General features: G+C 36.1%; 1 pseudogene; it reads right to left on the reverse strand.

Moving 5' to 3' along the window:
* Window positions 1-4,040: 4,040 nt before the first annotated feature.
* On the reverse strand, window positions 4,041-4,978 carry LOC141444590 (uncharacterized; annotated as a pseudogene).
* Window positions 4,979-5,248: the final 270 nt, after the last annotated feature.

Here is a 5,248-nt window from a genome sequence, read left to right on the forward strand (position 1 = left end):
TTTATTTGAGCTTATTTCGCTTTATCACAAAATGAAAATTGCCATATTTGTGGTGATATTCGCCGCATATTCAGCGACGTAAGCAAAAGGCGTTTTTGATAGTCCATTATTATTATATTAACAGTAGGAAGTTGGATTCCAAGAGTACCTTACCGTAAGTGTGTTTCGATGTTTCGTGTCCAGCATAATAGACGGTACCATTTTAACGATAACGCCTAGCTAAGCAAATATAACCGTAAGCATTACAAAATCACATCACGTCATTATAATTTAGCCGTCGACGGCAGAATTCATCTTAAGCCAGAAATCCATTTTTCTCAGTGTACACTTCTATCATATCTGTAGCAAACTCCTTGGAGTTTTATACTTTTTTGTTGTATTTTTTTGTAAAGTTCTTTATTTGTATATCTTTTATTATTATTATTATTATTTTTTTTGTTTTTTATAATTTTATTTATACATGGTTATTTTTGGGTTGAGTACATGCTTTTTGATATAAATTCCTAAACCTAATTCGTAATTTCTTAATTTTACTCTAATGTGGATCTATTACAAGACCGCGAAATTAACATGACCAGACACAAGAGATCATCTTCTACACATGCAAATCATCACTACCACAACAATTAGGAAAACGGTAGTGGTGCTCATGGTTGGTACCCATCTTGCTAAACCTGACCAGTCAAAACCAGAAGAGTAAGAGTTTGGATCTCTATCTGAGAAGTGATCCTCTTGTACATCACTTATCTTCTCTGATGGAACTACTTCATGAGAGAAGTCCAGGCCAGTTGAGTTTAAGGACTTCATATCATACAGGGTGGTGAAGTATGAACTTCCATCACATTTAAATGATCTAGTCTTCATGTGCACCTGCTTAGGGAAAGTGTACTGTGATTTGGACCCTATGGATTCAGCAGAAAAGGACAACAAGACATCTGAATCTAAGTGTGCCACTTCCCACACATGAATCTTCATATTTGTGCAACTCCCTGCTGAGGTCTTGAGGCTAAGGGGTCTATCACATTTCACATTAACAAGGGCAGACCCAGACATAGCCCAAGAAATCATCCTGTCCTTCTCGCTGATGTCTATTGACATACCCAATTTATCAGGGGTGTGACATACATCACTGATTTGTGCGATGAATCCAGAAGAATATCTACATAAAACTGCTGTGTACTGATCATACTGGCAATGTATGTCTTGATGGGCAAATTGAATAGACCCGTCTGGGTGGATCCTTACATCGCCTAACAGCCCAATGCTAGGTTTAATTGAGAATAGTTCTTTATGACACAGATGATGCTTCCCATTTTGACTAGAAACTAAATAGTAGTCTTTTATAAGTCCTGTTCATTTATCTTTTATAGTTTCCACAATACATCTCGAAGGACCAAAATGAAACGTATGAGTGGACTGTAATAATAACTAAAAGCAAACGAAGAAATAATATGATGAAATTGAAATATACTTGATAACACAACCACACAACACGACGCAATAATGACAAGTAACAGAAAAATATACAAATAAAGAACTTTACAAAAAAATACAACAAAAAGCTCCAAGGAGTTTGCTACAATATCATTATGATTAACACATGATCACTGAACACTTCCTTATTAAGATTTGATAGCTAAAAACAATAATATATAATATAAAATAGGGAATCATTGTGACAATGTTGGCACATAAACAGTTAATGACATATATAACGTGTGTTGCCATACTGGTCGTAAGGGAGTGTTTGAGTTTCTTTTTTTTACAGCTTCAAAAATTGTGATGATTGTTGGATGCAATAAGGGTTCTACTATGGTTATATTAACAGGGAGAGAGATAAATGTTATTTCGCGAATAAATTTGGAAATGTCTTCAATACGCTTCATACAGGTTGAATCGGAGAGCTGTAGTTTTTTTAGTTCAGAAAGTATTTGTATTTTGTTATACCATAAAGGAACTATTTGACGCTTCTTTTTAGTACAATCGAGGCCATAAGCGTTAATAGTAAGGTTATTTAATTTCTCAAATTTTCTTACATCTGTTATTGTTGACGGAAACTCAACGCCTTTGGTGTTTAGCACCGTTCTATAGTGCGGATATGAGGAGACGCGATCGGTGTGTTTGTCAGCGCACTAGTCACAGCCCATGCTCAACACGTGTCATCACGCCTTCTTAGCCTGCACCTACTTCGGTAAGGGTACATATGATGAAGCTTTCAACACTGAACACTTGTTAATGTTAATTTCCAAGAACTCAATCTTTTCAAGCGCCCACCCGCTGTCTCGTTCTTGAAAGTTTTCGCTCTTCGTTATGATAGCCGATGTAACGTTTTCAAAATTCTTCGAAAAATTCAACTCTCCAACGTGTAGGCACACATTTTTGGTGTTGAATGACTTTAAATCACGTACCACTTCACCTTCACCACGTTTTCCAATATTTAACAAATATTGTTGCGGGTCTATTATTTTTAAAGTTCCATTAACAAGATAAGTAATGAGTCGACACTTGAACGCGGAATGTGAAACATAAAAAGCATAATCACAGTCTTTATCCTGAGTGCATAATAATTTGTCTTTTCGTTTTTGAATGCGCTATCAATCGGTCTTTCCAATCCAACTTCCTTTTATTACAATATTTCAATATTCTTTGTCTTTTTTCTGTAAATTTTTTGGTAAACTGCCCTGGACTGCTTTGCTTTGCTGTTCCAAGATGTGACAGCACCAAAACATCGTGTTTGATACGACCCAGATGTGTAGTTGACTCGCTTTCCTCCTATAAATTTTGCAATTATTGAATGAAATTGCTCAGCTGAGTTATTTGTGACGTCTAGTAAAAGACTGCTTGCGTTGTTAACCAATGAGGATAAATGTTTTTGAATATCCACCCATATTCCATTTTCAACTAGTTCTGGAACTAAGTTAGACTCAGCGGGACGTTTTCAAAAATAATCTGCGCAATACTTACCTGTTGATTTTAGAAGGTACCCATTCTTTAGATTTACAATTCAAATTGGACTTTTTTCGTTTTGTTGATACACGCAGTTCGTTTTTTTTTCCTCGTCTATAATATTTCTCTTCCATTCTAAAAAGTAAGAATAAAATTATTTTAGTTGAATATAACAGCAGCATTAGGTAGGCAAATATAGATAGCGCCACTACTTAAAAAAAAACTCGTACCTAAAAATAGATCATTTTTTTTCAGTGGTCCTTATGAACATTTAAGGTTAAATTTTGTTGACATATTGATTTTTGATAAGTACAAGATTTTTTCAAAGTAGTGTCGATAGGTAGGTAGAGGTAAATACTTACTTACATAAACAAATTAACAGCTCACTTATATAAGGTATAGGTAAAATAAAAATGTCTACACCATGCAATTTCAAAATAACTGTAACCGAGTGCCTGCTCTCGCGTCGCGCGCGCCTTGTCGCGGAAGCTGGCTTGTCGGCGGTGTGCGCGTCGCGTATCGGCACTACACAATAGTACACAATCCTCTTTAAGTATTTTGACGTAAAGTTGTAACTTTTTGTTTGTCAGTATTATAAGATGACCAAAGTAGACCATTTGATATTTGTCTGTTTTTTATTAGTGACACGTCCAAAAATAATACAAACAAACAGCGGTGTTTTGTTTCACTCACACTTATGTTATGATAATTGACAATAATGAGTAAACTATATGATACTCGGTTATTATTTTAGCCCGGCTTCCATGCTAGTTATTGTTCCGAGCGAGGATAGCTATCTATCCTTAACCACAGATTGAATATTGGGAACGGCTGTAAGACTACGATAATACATTATAAATTTGTGCCTAACGTGAAGTGAAGTTGCAAATAATTCTAGTAGATATTTCACAATTTCTGTTATTAGGTCAGCAATGTGGCCATTATCTATTTTATATACTGGAAAATTTACAAAATAGTATATTGAATTTTAGATTATTAAGTAGGGGCTAAAAAATAAGTTTCTATTGTAATTAAATAAAAATAAAGCTGTATGAACTATTAAAAAATATATATTCTAGTAGCACAATTAATAGGTACTGAAAAATTATACAGTTACAAAATGTGGCTATTTTCAGCATGACCATATTGCTGACACTTATAACATCTAGTGACCAAAGTAAAGTCTCTAACAGGGCAAGATAACCAATTAAAAAACACTTTGTCTTTACTAATTAGGGCTTTACGTATAGCAGCAGGCACTTCTATAACATAATTACAAGTTTCAGAATCCTTTTTTCCCGACTTGTGGCTCATCCTTATTGTGCTGAAAAACGTATCGTAACTATTACATTGAGGATTATCGGCTAAATTTTGGTGGTACAAGCAGGAAATAACGTCGATTTCCAACATGGAGTGGGCACTCCTACAACTACTATTCTAGGCCTACGTTTCTGCGTTTCGTCGATCGTAAGGCCTGAGTTTTTTATCTGGGCGGATTATTTCAATTTCTCGATATCCTCCTTTGTTTCTGTGCTAATTACAACTCCACCATTCCGAGTCTTGCGCAAACCTTTAACTTGCAGCTTCATCTTTTCGGGGTTGATCAATTTTTGGACAAGAGATTTCGTTCGTCTCATCGCTAGATTTCAATTTGTCGTTGGGATAGATGGTCACAGAATTAACACGTTCCGGAGTTGATGCGAAATCCTAAGATCTCCCTGTAAGGTCTGGACAGATGAATAAGCTTGCACGGTTTTCTGCTTAAGAGATGGTACGCCACAGCTATTTGAGATGTACTATGATCTACTTTTCGGCATAAATTACTGATACGCAATTTCTGTTCCGTATTCAGCTTTCCTGCTTTTGCAATTGCACACAACTCATTTAGACAGCAGTCTTCGATAGTCTTCATCCAGTGTTGTATTTCTGGAGTGGAAATAACATCAGGCTTATAATTATCGTCTTCCTGGTGCGGATGCGGGCGGCGGGGAGCGAGCTGTCCTGCTACTCCGGTTAAACGGACTGTTTTCCATGTTTAGATATTTGAAATGTTACTTGTCAACATTTCCCATATCAATACACTTAAAAACACCACAACAATTGAATGTGAACTACAGTACGTACTAATTAAGACGCTATCTTATCAGTACCAAAATGCCCTTGAGGATTCGGGATTTTGGCCCAGCCCTAGCCCCGTCTACATGCTCCCAGCGAAAATACCAGTTGTGGGTTTTTTTTTCTACAGCTTCCTCGAGGCTTAATTTGCACTGAAAAAAATGTTAGGTTGGATTTACCAGATTCC

Source organism: Choristoneura fumiferana, chromosome 30 (genome assembly GCF_025370935.1).
Source record: "Choristoneura fumiferana chromosome 30, NRCan_CFum_1, whole genome shotgun sequence".
Taxonomy (NCBI): Eukaryota; Metazoa; Arthropoda; class Insecta; order Lepidoptera; family Tortricidae; genus Choristoneura; species Choristoneura fumiferana.